Source organism: Schistocerca nitens, chromosome 3 (genome assembly GCF_023898315.1).
Source record: "Schistocerca nitens isolate TAMUIC-IGC-003100 chromosome 3, iqSchNite1.1, whole genome shotgun sequence".
NCBI lineage: Eukaryota > Metazoa > Arthropoda > Insecta > Orthoptera > Acrididae > Schistocerca > Schistocerca nitens.
Genome location: NC_064616.1, coordinates 243,982,706 through 243,996,608, shown reverse-complemented (window position 1 = coordinate 243,996,608; position 13,903 = coordinate 243,982,706). Strand labels below are relative to the sequence as shown.

The 13,903-nt window shown below is 40.4% G+C and overlaps 1 protein-coding gene across 2 annotated transcripts in view; it reads left to right on the top strand.

The window, feature by feature from the left end:
* Positions 1 to 13,903, top strand: part of LOC126249559 (paired mesoderm homeobox protein 2-like) — a 584,838-nt gene that overhangs the window by 367,482 nt on the left and 203,453 nt on the right. The gene's annotated exons all lie outside the window — the stretch shown is intronic.

The window sequence follows — 13,903 nt, the reverse complement described above, 5'->3', positions numbered from 1 at the left end:
AGTTTGACCTAGATGAAATTAGTTCTACCTAAAATCGGGTTTGGCCGGTAATATGTATAATAATAATAATTTCATGTGGCTCAAGACTTGGTGCAAGACTTTCTATTGGACGCCACTTTGGCGGCTTGTGTGTCCCTATCCTAACCCAGTTATACAACCGGGGAAAGAGATCTACAGTTTAAAGTGGAATCCGAACCACGTGTTGTTTGTTGCTACTCCTCACATCGTTGAGAGGTGAAAGCTAGGTTAAACATAAAGCTCAAAACAGCATTTTGTACCAAGGAATAAATATGTACAATAAATTACCAAAAGAGATAAAAGAAATTGTAAAAATACACTTATTTATGAGTATAAAAAGACAGCTAAAAAGTACCTGTTATGCAATACATTTTATACATCGAAGGATTACTTAGATAAAAGAGAGTAGGGGTTTGGTAAAAAAATGTTACACAAATAAATAATAATAATGATTATAAAACATCCAACATTCTACATAACTCCTTGACACTGTTTTTCCCCCTCTTTTTTCCTTTTCTAGAAAAACTTACCCGCAATCTATGCATTGCACAGTACTAACACCTCTTCCTCTTTCTGAGCTCAACATCTCATTCATTATAGAGGGATGCTGACTCGGTTTTTCAGGATAGCAAATGAGAAGTTGTGGCACAGAAAATGGTCCAGAGACCACCAGTGTGTGTGTGTGTGTGTGTGTGTGTGTGTGTGTGTGTGTGTGTGTGTTTGTGTGTCTAGTGAGTGAAGTGCTATGATCCAATGTGTGTGTAGTGTGTGCAGTGACTGATAGTGAGGTATGAGTGAACAGTGTGGCATTACATTATTTAATAAGTTATTTGTAAAAAAGGTATTGTATACCAGGAGTAAATCTAATGATTGTCTCTAACTAGAAGTCTGTAAATGTATATGTATACGAATGAGCTTATTTTAAATTGATCTAAGCTTCTAAATAATTTGACATGTCCTATATCCTTGTAAAAAGAGATCTACGGATGAATAAATCTACTACTACTACTACTACTACTACTACTAAAATGAAGACAGAAAAATCTGCGACCATACCGAGATTCGATGCTGCGATTTCTCCGTTTCAAGGCGCGTGATTTACCGCTAGACAACCAGGTTCGACATGTATATAGACACTTCATCTATATAGGTTTTCATGACTGAGTTTGCGAGTATCAAAACATGACACACATGACTGTACTTTTTGATGGTATTGACTTGAAAGCTTATATTTTTTACACCGCCAAGGAACCGTACACCTTAGTATTTGGAGTAAATTTCATCTTGTCACTTCTACACGTTCCTAAGAAACAGGGGTCTTAACCGAAGGACAGACGGACTGATGGACAACAAACTGCAAAAAAATGCCATGTGATATAATTATAAATTAAAAGTTTTAGGAAAAAGGTTTCCAACAGACTGATAGAGGAAAAGACAGAACGACAGACAACAAATGGCAAAAACTATGTTTGTATGTAATATATTTAACAATTGAAAATTTTCGTATTTTTTTCCTGTACTTGTACTCAGAAACTGTGCTTCTTCCTAAATTTTACAGTTCTACGTCAACGGAAGTGCCCTACAAGTTTTGACGAGAGTGTGCGAGAATCGAAATATGTGACGTAAACAGCCGTATATTTTGATTGCATTGACTTAGAAGCATACATGTCTAGCCACCAAGGGACCATAAATCTCAGTACCTGACAAATTCCAAGTTGACATATGCGTTCCTGAAAAAAGATATCTTAATTGTCGGACACACAGACGAGCAACAAAGTGATGCTATAAGGGTTCCGTTTTTACTGACAGGTACGAAACCCTAAAATTGGTTAGCGTCTTAAAAATTTGTTCTTGGCAAAACAGATAGTTCAAACAGTGGCTTCGGTTTTACTGCTTTTTGTTAAGATGGTGTCTTAAATAGCTAGTCAGATACAAGAAACTGGATTAATACATATTACCGATTTGAAGATTCATCAAAAGGAAAAGAGTTTCCTTTTCATCACACTATGAATTTTTCTTCCTGAACAATCTAGGAATAATTTGGGGACTTATTCATGGAAAGTTCTTCAGAGGGAGGAGGGACGTCTAGACACTAATATTGTCACTTTTGAAACAAATAAGTTGTTCAGTTGCGAGACATGTCACGACATAGGAACTAAATTTTATAGATTCCAGGAAAAACTTATTATTTCCCACAAAACTGCTAGTTATCCACTAATATATAAGCAAAAGTTCTTTACTCCAGACTACAGGGGTGCATGTGCAACGCTGACGTTTCTGCCGAGCCGAAGCTGCCAAAGTGACACCACTGGCTAGTTGTTGTTGTTGTTGTTGTTGTTGTGGTCTTCAGCCCTGAGACTGGTTTGATGCAGCTCTCCATGCTACTCTATCCTGTGCAAGCTTCTTCATGTCCGAGTAACTACTGCAATCTACATCCTTCTGAATCTACTTAGTGCAGTCATCTCTTGGTCTCCCTCTACGACTTTTACCCTCCAAGCTTCCCTCCATGACTAAATTGGTTATCCCTTGATGCCTAAGAAAGTGTCCTACCAACCGATTCCTTCTTCTAGTGACGTTGTGCCACAAATTTCTCTTCTCCCCAATTCTATTCAGTACCTCCTCGTTAGTTACGTGATCCACCCCTCCAATCCTCAGCATTCTTTTGTAGCACCACATTTTGAAAGCTTCTATTCTCTTCTAGTCTAAACTATTTATCGTCCATGTTTCACTCCCATTCATGGGTACTCTCCATACAAATACTTTCCGAAAGGACTTCATGACACTTAAATCTATACTCAATGTTAACAAATGCCTCTTCTTCAGTAACGCTTTCCTTGCCACTGCCAGTCTACATTTTATATCCTCTCTACTTCGACAATCATCAGTTATTTTGCTCCCCAAATAGCAAAACTCATCAACTACTTTAAGTGTCTCAGTTCCTAATCTAATTCTCTCAGCATCACCTGATTTAATTCGACTCCATTCCATTATCTTCGTTTTGTTTTTGTTGATGTTCATCTTATATCCTCCTTTCAAGAAACTTGTCACGTTGCTGCTTTAATTTGTTCTGAAAGCGGTGCTGATAGACAATAAAAGCGGGTTAAAAGCTGTGAGCTGTCTGAGGAAGTTAACCTTGCATTACTGAGCAACTGTTTTACCAGGTATCCAGTCTAGCTTACCAAATTCCCAACCAGACTAACATTAATTGTAATCTTATAATAGTCATACGACAACCGGTGATATATATATAAAAGAGAATTTAAATAAAAGAAATAAATCAGTTTATATTTGGAAATTTATTTTAACATTGATCATTGAAATTTCAGCATATTATACTTGAGTCATAACTAAGCTGGTGCCTTATTTAGGACGGTGAAAATGTGAGTTTGTAATCTTATGGAACACATCAAATATGGAGCCAAGATTGGGAGACTGCATACAACACTGCATTCATAAAATAACACACGAAGAACGTTGAAACATATGCAAGAGGAAATTAACCATAACCAACCGATTCAATTTTCCCCCAAAGAAGTTACGTTCGCAGCGCAATCCTGTCCGTCATGTAATTACCACACACTGGTATACTAAATTCATACTAACTCTGTGTGAAATCTTCCCGAAAAGAATAGCTGAGGGCTACTTTGATGCTTACACCACATGCTTCACGTGGTCAACTTGGTTTACACAAAGAGTGTAACTCAACAATAATTTTGGTAATTAAAATAAATTACATCGAAACGCAATTTACAAAAGAAAAACCTTGAACTGGTTACTAACGTCTTACTATTAACCTGACGGGTCAAACAATTGTATAAGCACGTGGTACTGGTCTCACAAAGTACACCCCACGTGGGTTGAACATAAAGAAAAGTTGCTATATTGAAAAATATTGTCAAGACGAGACGTTATAATCTCACGCACATTCGCATTTAAGATTGATGCTGCTAGTTAGAGTTACTGATCAACACGTGGTTCCACTTTACTCACAAAGTAGTGAGAAAGCAACTACCGTAATATATTCTGAACTTCACACTCGAATTACACTGCGTTGCAATTTAAGATAACATTAGATATTTTAGAGCTAAACCTGAAATAAAGGTGATTAAATTTTCAGTTAGGCTGAACTTAAGAAATCCATTGTCCTACGGACTTAGCAGACACGCGCTTAGCCGGAGATCTTACCACTTCAGACGCTCGCCGGGGACAGACTGTCGTGGTCCCTTCCTGAGGGGTGCCTCACAAATACCAACGGAAGTGACCAGAGAGGCAGCTTCCTATACCAACATGACAAGGGATGGACAAGACCATACTAAGGATAGAAACCTCTTTGCTTTTAGAAAGCGTAGCTACCTGTTCCGACGTTGGTCCTACTGTTCTCTAGCAGACAGGCTTGTCTGCTACCATCCAGCATGTAACTAGAAATACATTTGCTCATTCACCCTCTCACACAGAAGGGAAGGGGGATGACAGTATCTTATCATATACAGTACATAAAAGAAAGCGGATGGAGGTTCCGTATGAGACTGCGTGACATGAATTACATATAAACTGTGTTTTAAAGTGTAGTTGTGTGACAGATCGTTCTTGTTTATGTGTAAAAGTAACACGTTTCATTGCACAGTCTCCTCCCAGATAGTCAGAAACACCACAGTAAATTTAGACGAGGAATTTATGCCGTAAATGACAACAGATTAAAGAAATTAACATGAAAGGAATCCAACAGAGACCTTTCATAACCCCAACGCTCCGGGAAAAGACTGTGCAGGGAATTTTCTGGCCATGCTAGGACATTGCCAAGCAGGCTTCTCACACCCAACTTAAACTAAAAATGTAAAGAAAAGGCAAAAGTTCACCAGGTACTAAAACACTATAATTTCAACACGTCTTTAGAATCTACCAATTTCAAAGAGAAAAACAACACAATCTGTGACACCTATTTAAAAGATATTGTAGACCTAATTCGGTCAGCAAGTAAAAACAATGGTTCCTGTGTCATTAATAAGAAAACAATTTCTGGTTGTTACTCTTATAGAGTTCACCAGTATTTGCTCATTGCAAGAGGCAACTGATCACAGGAAAATTTATGACTGTTTATTAACAAGTAAAATTTATGAAAATAGCAAAGGTGCCACAGCAATTTAAAAAAATATGAAAATAAAATCAGTATTATAAATAAGAACATTACAATGCACAATCTGAAAAAGCAAAAAAATGATAAGAGAAAAAAAACATGTTTTACAAAGTGGTTATCGCAAAAAAATTCTATATCTTATAAAACTAATAATTTGTAGAATTAAAATAACTTTGTGGCACTAATTTAATCACTCTACTATATTTCAGTTAGTTAGCAAACAATGAGCACTGTGTCATTATACTGAAACTACAATTAATTACGTGATTTTTACCCTTAAGGGGTTCCTCACTATAAATATGCTCCATGCAAAGGCTAATCGATCACAGTCCAATGAGAATGAATAGCTATCTGACTGATAACCGAAGCAATGCCACAGGAATGAATTTATGAAACAAAATATCACAAATCTAATACATCACACATAAACAAACATTGAGAAATAAAACAGCTCTGAAAGTACAATAGTCAATGTCTAAAAAAAAACACCAATAAATAAAACACTTGCAAAATACAAGAGTCAGTCTACTAAAAAAAAACACCACTAAATGGAACCCCTGCAAAATACACGATCAAAGTTTCTCTGAAAAAACACACATATATGCATTGGACTAAGATCCGTATAATCACTGTTCACTGACACACTCAGTAGTTCCACTGTTCCGAGGCACAATATAAGGGGAGGGGGGGTTGGGTTCGTCGCCGCAGCTGTCAGTAGGGATTTTTGTCCATCTGTTGCGTGCAATCCCGCCATCTCTGCCCTCTCATGAAGTTTCTCTTGGTGGCCCATGTTACGTACATCTCGATTTGGTTCCATGTTTGTGTTGTCAAATTCGTGCAGTATCCTCGTTTGACACGCCAGGTTGATATTCTTGGGCAAGGATTACACTTAATGGCTCTTCTTTGTGCCACCCTTAGCTACCAGAGAACATCGAACTATGATTTTTATTGTCGCTTGACAGTGGGCATCCGCCAGGAAATGTTGATAGGCGTCGTTGAAGTCTGCCAGTTTCTCTGGACAGTATGTGTCAAAAGGCTCCACGCCCCTTGTGTTGTTAAATTCTTGAGTTATCCTCAATTGGCTCGCCAGTTTGATATTCCTGGGCAAGGATGACACTTATTGGCTCTTCTTTGTGCCACCCTTAGCAACCAGAGAACATGGAACCATGATTTACTGTCGCTTGACAGTGGGCATCCGTCAGGAAATGTTGATAGGCGTCGTTGAAATCTGCCATTTTCTCTGGACAGTACCTGTGAAAAGGCTCCACGCCCCTTTATCCCGTCTTCTGTCGTTTCACCGCGCCCGTCTCGCCACGGTCGCGTGCGTGTGGTGCGTTGGCAGCAGATGGATTTCCGCGCGGTGGACCGCTCGCCCATCTCAGGTCATCGCCTCCACCAAGGGTCACACTGGTGCGGCCGCCCATTAGCTCCAGGTGCAAGGGAAAGTGTTTGCCGCGTTCTCTTCTTTTGTTGTCGACCGCGCTCCCGAAGTGGCCCAGTTGACAGCATGTCCTGCTGGGAAACCCACCTGTTTCCAACTAGTCCTCCTCCTCGCTGCTCCCGCTGTCTCGTAAGAGTTTAGCCGGTTCGCTTTCACGTTCTCAACTGCATTCACAGAAATTGTTCATCATAGGTACGTGATTACAATATGTCGTACATAATACCACTTAGTATTGTCTTTCACAATTTTTAAGAACAAAAGTGAGACTTATTCTATTTTTTTTAAATAAAAAAGTTACATCAATCGACAATATAAAAATAAAAGTTAAATGACTTGACAATATAAAAAGCAAAAGTGAAATGACTTGACACTATAAACATAAAAATTAAACGAACTAACAATATAATATCTAAATCCACATCACTAATGTGGTTCACTTCCATTTTAATAAATCAAATGCTACTTATTAATTCATTAAAATGAATAGGATTATGCCTTGTGCAAGTATAGGTCAATAGGTCAGGGCAGCATAGGGTTCACATGATATTTACACACACACACATGCACACCTGTTGTCTATACTACAAACTAGCTACCCATAAACATGTATTACTCAAAATTCTACTTCAATCCACTACTAGTTAATCCAACAAGCTACTTCAATGCTACATCAACACAGTGTTCATACCACTACAACATTGTTCTAATTCGTCCTCTTCTTGATGTTCGCGGCACATGTCTTGTCACATGATAAATATGGAGAAACTTTCCTTAAACATACACAGTAAAAAGAACAATGGTTATTTGCACGCCAAATCATTTATACCAGTTGGCACACCTGATAAGAGACTCTCAATTATACATTTATCATCCTCAAATATTGACACATAAAACAGTAAGAAAATTTCATCTAAAATTACGTTATCACAAGAATTAATCACACAGACGACTCTGAGCAGGGTAAAAATATTTTCACTATACAGGGTATATTACATTTTCTTACCCATTTCGTTCCTTCTTTAAGTTACCTTTCGCTTCGAAATCAGTTATTTCGCCTGTGGTGGTTATTCTGGATTCATTTCTCATGAATGGAAAAATTGTGGTCTCCTCTATTCTGTAAAACAGTTTCATCTTAACACATTGAACTTACAACAGACACAAAAGATCCGAATCCTCCTGTAGTTTAAACGACAAATGTTTTACTTCATCCTTATTACCTTAAACCAAGCTTTCCTTCGATCCCATAATCAAAATTATTTAATCTTCCTCTACCTTCAAGAGGGAAATTTCCTCAGTACAAATCATATAGGCTGCAGTGCATCCCGCACCAGCGAAAACAGTAAGCTGTAATGCTCACAGCATCAGCAAAACACATAAACGTCGCTTTTCTAGGAGAAGTATTAACGCAGAATAATTTTTCAGGCTTTGGCTCAACATCAATCAAGACTACAGAAAGGATCCATATTTCTGTTCCATTCTCCATTTGTTGAAAAAACTGTTCGTATTTGACTACAACAATAATATTTCAGGGCCACATAAATTACACAACCCACAATTCTTCTTTCACCTTGAAGGGAATCAATATACTGACGAAATCCACAGACAGCACTTTACATACTCAGCTATAAAGAACAAAAAAGACATGTATCATCAATATTAATATATCTTCGCATATTCAGAAGCCAATGGTTAAACAATCGTATTATCGCATCCTGTTTTCAAGATTCTAAACTCACTCATTCCTTTCTCAGAGTTCTCCTATCTTAAAATATTCATACAGCACGCATACTATAGTAAGAGATCCTCATTTATACTGACAGATATAGAATAGTAATAGATAGATAGTAGCACTGAAAGTAGAAAATCGGAAACAAGGCTACTAACACCTGGGGACCTGGGTTTGCCAGACCCATAATACCCACAGATTGGATATTCCCCTGAGTTTTGCATTAATTCAACACAGATCATGCTTCTCTCAGGAGCGACTCTTTTCAATTTACACGAAAAAAACCATAAACGGCATTTCACTCGTTCACAAAGAAACCTTTTATCCTCACATTTTGAACCAACCTAAATCCTAATTGCACAAGGAAAGAAAAAAAACTGAAACATCACATAGAAACATCTTTATCATTATTTTTACCAACATACTATTCAAAATGCATTTACTACAAATGTAAACTAATCAATTGTTTCTCTTCACCGTCCTCTCTACTCCTCACTGTCCTTTCTACTCATTTGCCATGTCGCATATTTGTTCCGATTGGGCGCCTTCTGCGCTGATCGTTTGTCATTGCCGGTTTTGTTCATTTCCATTTGTTGGATTATTTCTAGGGTTAGCCGGCCGAATTTCACCATCATGAGGTGCTCCGCCTACAGTCCTATTCCCACCGTGTTCACCGTAGTATCGATTCTGGTTGCCGTACCTGTAGCGTTCACGATCTTGTCCACGTCCTCGATCATTTCCGTTGTTCCACCTGTGCTCACGAGTGTTACCCCAGTTTCTATACGGTCGGTCCCGATTATTGTTCCGTTCGCGTCGCGACGACCAGTTACGCCGTTGATTAGTACTACGGCCACGACTTCGGTCGCGCTGCTGTGCCCCGTAATAACTTTGTATCTGATTAGGCGGACATTCTCCTGTATTGTATTCCAACTCTTGGAGAAGCGTCTTAGACGTTTCCACGTCCTCTTTGCATCGCCCCACAAGAATGACGTGGCGCAAGTGCATCGGCAATTTGGTGATGCATATCCTAATTAGTTCCGCAGGCCCGTATGGGTCGTATAGAAATTGATTTGCCTGCAGCATGTGGTCGAATAGGCGTGCTGGGCTGCCGAAACCAGACTGGTTCAAATTTGGCAGCATAATTATGCCATGCTTGACCCTATCTTGTGCCACTTCCGACCAATAGGCAGACAGAAAGGCTTGTCGAAACTCCCGAGTGGAGTTACAGTGACGCGCTGCTGACTTCATGCGAATCGCCAGTTCGCCTTCCAAATAGCCACACATATATTCTATCTTATGTGAACTTGCCCAGTCAGGGGGAAGACAGAACTCAAATTGCTCAAGCCATGCTCGTGGATGTATTCCTTTTTGCGAATTTCGAAATATCTCAAACTTTCTCACCGTAAGGAAATGTTTGAAATCAAATCCCCGCATTTCCTCCCGGCGAGGCCCTTGAATGTTTCTATTTTTCTCATGTCTGACCCTCAAAATACATTCTTCCCTGTCGTCAAAATCTCCCTCGTGGCCGGAGTCCCTCTCTGCACTGTTTGTACGGCTATTTTTAGTGCTATTGGCGAGTTCGGAATCACATCCCATGCGGCTTTCCAGATGCGCCACGAGTTCTTGTAATTCACCTGTTACAGCTTTGTGCCGCCTGTTCACTTCGAACTGTCCCTTCTGAAATCTAAGAAGCGAACGCACTTCTTCGGTCTCTGCGGCCGCTACCGGTGTAGTATTGTTCTCGCTTTCCGTCACCTTCATCGTGCCTGCGATGTCCGCTAATGCCGCAATCTTATCATGTATTTGTCTGTTGTCCTCCGCCCCAGTCTGCTTCAATTGTTCTACTTGCTGTTCCAGTGCGTGAATCGCTTGACTGTTGTCCGCTACTGTGTTGCTAACGGACGTGGAACAATGCGTTTCCGCCTCTTGGACCCTCGAGAGTACCTGCTGGTGTTCTCTTTGGCATTCTTCTCTCAGCACTTGGAAATTCCTAAGTAGCTGTTCTTCGCTCTCTTTAGATTCCGCATCGCGACTCCGCTTGCCCTGTTCTAAGGCTTGCAGACGGTCATCGATTTGTTCAAATGTATGGCCTAATTCTTTCATAATATCACTTTTTATTTCACTTGCCAGATTGTTTATTCTTTGTGAGATATCATCGGACAATCTCTGCATCGACTTGTCGACTTTATTTGTCTGCTGGATTAGTTTTTCGTCTATTTGTTGGCCTAGCTCGCGGATCGATTTTTCAGATTTCTGCGTCATTTGTTCGCCTAGCTCACGGATCGATTTTTCAGATTTCTCTGTCATTTGTTCGCCTAGCTCGCGGATCGATTTTTCAGATTTCTGCGTTATTTGTTCGCCTAGCTCTAGGATCGATTATTCAGATGATTCTTTTTGTTCTCGGAACGATTTTTCAGATTTTTGCGTCATTTGATAGCCTAGCTCTCGGATCGATTTTTCAGATTTATCTGCGTTTTCTTTATTTTGTTGCAATAAGGCTTTCATGAGTTCTGCCAAATCAATTTGGTTAGTTGGAGGCAAATTAGTTTCTGGCTCTGATGTGAGCCCGTTCGTCCTGTTTTGCATTTCCTCTGAAATATTCCCCAATGCATTTTCGGAACCGTCCGACGCGTTAATATTCGAAATCAAATTATCCCCTTGGTCCATGATGCTTAAGTTATTGGACCGCCTACTTTTAGCTTGGTTACGTGTCTGCATTAATTCAATTTATACCCGGTACGCAACACACTAATCAGAATAAATGTATCCCCCAAAAATTACGACAGTCACGCGATAGGTACCCAACCTAGTACGCACTTTTTCTCACGCAACACAAATTTATATCTTTGATCGAAGTCAGTGCAATTTACAAGCGAGAAGAAAAACACATACATATAAAACACACAAATATAGAAAACAAAACAAAACAAACAGCACAACGCCACTCAACAATGCCATGAATCTTTTGAAAGTCTGCTCAGAAACAACGCAGAAGTTGTTTGAGCGCTGCAGGGAAAAAAATTAAGATTATACAACGCTCGCAATCTAACGTTTCAGAGATTCCAGACTCTAGCGGAATCACAAAACAGGGTCGCCATGTGTAACGTTGCTGCTTTAATTTGTTCTGAAAGCGGTGCTGATAGACAATAAAAGCGGGTTAAAAGCTGTGAGCTGTCTGAGGAAGTTAACCTTGCATTACTGAGCAACTGTTTCACCAGGTATCCAGTCTAGCTTACCAAATTCCCAACCAGACTAACATTAATTGTAATCTTATAATAGTCATACGACAACCGGTGATATATATATAAAAGAGAATTTAAATAAAAGAAATAAATCAGTTTATATTTGGAAATTTATTTTAACATCGATCATTGAAATTTCAGCATATTAAACTTGAGTCATAACTAAGCTGGTGCCTTATTTAGGACTGTGAAAATGTGAGTTTGTAATCTTACGGAACACATCAAATATGGAGCCAAGATTGGGAGACTGCATACAACACTGCATTCATAAAATAACACACGAAGCACGTTGAAACATATGCAAGAGGAAATTAACCATAACCAACCGATTCAATTTTCCCCCAAAGAAGTTACGTTCACAGCGCAATCCTGTCCGTCATGTAATTACCACACACTGGTATATTCATACTAACTCTGTGTGAAATCTTCCCGAAAAGAATAGCTGAGGGTTACTTTGATGCTTACACCACATGCATCACGTGGTCAACTTGGTTTACACAAAGAGTGTAGCACCACATTAATTTTGATAATTAAAATAAACCTCGAACTGGTTACTAACGTCTTACTATTAACCTGACGGGTCAAACAATTGTATAAGAACGTGATACTGGTCTCACAAAGTACACCCCACGTGGGTTGAACATAAAGAAAAGTTGCTACATTGAAAAATATTGTCAAGACGAGACGCTATAATCACACGCACATTCACATTTAAGATTGATGATGCTAGTTAGAGTTACTGATCAACACGTGGTTCCACTTTACTCACAAAGTAGTGAGAAAGCAACTACCGGAATATATTCTGAACTTCACACTCGAATTACACTGCGTTGCAATTTAAGATAACATTAGATTTTTAGAGCTAAACCTGAAATAAAGGTGATTAAATTTTCAGTTAGGCTGAACTTAAGAAATCCATTGTCCTACGGACTTAGCAGACACGCGCTTAGCCGGAGACCCTAAATGGGATGACTACATAACGCAAATAATAGGAACAGCAGTCGCCAGACAGATTCATAGGAAGAATCTTGTATTGTATTGTATGTTAACCGGGGGCCTAGAAACGACAGAGAGGCTCCGTCCCCGCCGCAGCCGCAGTGGTCCACAACCCCACGACGACTACCGCAGTCCACTTCACCCCTCCGCCGCCCCACACCGAACCCAGGGTTAAATTGTTCAAATGGCTTTGAGTACTATGGGACTTAACTTCTGAGGTCATCAGTCCCCTAGAACTTAAAACTACTTAAACCTAACTAACCTAAGGACATCACACACATCCATGCCCGAGGCAGGATTCGAACCTGCAACCGTAGCGGTCGCGTGGTTCCAGACTGTAGCGCCTAGAACCGCTCGGCCACACCGCCCGGTGAACCTAGGGTTATTGTGTGGTTTGGTCCCTGGTGAACCCCCCCCCCTCCCCCCAGGGAACGTCACACACCAGACGAGTGTAACCCCTATGTTTGAGTGGTAGAGTAATGGTAGTGGTGTATGCGTACGTGGAGAACTTGTTTGCACAGCAATCGCCGACATAGTGTAACTGAGGTGGAATAAGGGGAACCAGCCCACATTCGCCGTGGCAGATGGAAAACCGCCTAAAAACCATCTACAGACTGGCCAGCTCACCGGACCTCGACACAAGTCCGCCTGGCGGATTCGTGGCAAGGACCAGGCGCTCCTTCCCGCCCGGAAAGCCGTGCGTTAGACGAAACGGCTAACCGGGCGGGCATTAGGAAGAATCTTAAGGAAATATAACTCATCCACGAAAGAAGTGGCTTACAAGGCACTTGTTCGTGCGATTCTTGAATACTGTTCAGCAATCTGGGACCCTTTCCACGTAGGACTTGTAGGAGAGAGAGAGAGAGAGAGAGAGAATATATAACGAACAGCAGCGCGTTTCGTCACGGGATCGTTTGGTCGTCGTGAGAGCTTTATTGAAAAGTTCAACGAACTTCAGTGGCACACGCTACAAGAGAGGAGATGTGCATCACGGAGAGATTTAGTATTGAAATTTCGCGAGAGTACTTTCTGAGAGAAGTCGGACAACATATTACTTTCCTACCACATACGGTCGGCCGGAGTGGCCGAGCGGTTCTAGGCGCTGCAGTCTGGAACCGCGCGACCGCTACGGTCGCAGGTTCGAATCCTGCCTCGGGCATGGATGTGTGTGATGTCCTTAGGTTAGTTAGGTTTAAGTAGTTCTAAGTTCTAGGGGACTGATGACCTCAGAAGTTGAGTCCCATTGTTCTCAGAGCCATTTGAGACTACCACATACATCTCTCGAGCATGATGCAAAATTCGAGAAATTTGAGCTAATACATTCATGAGCGGAATACGGAAGGGAG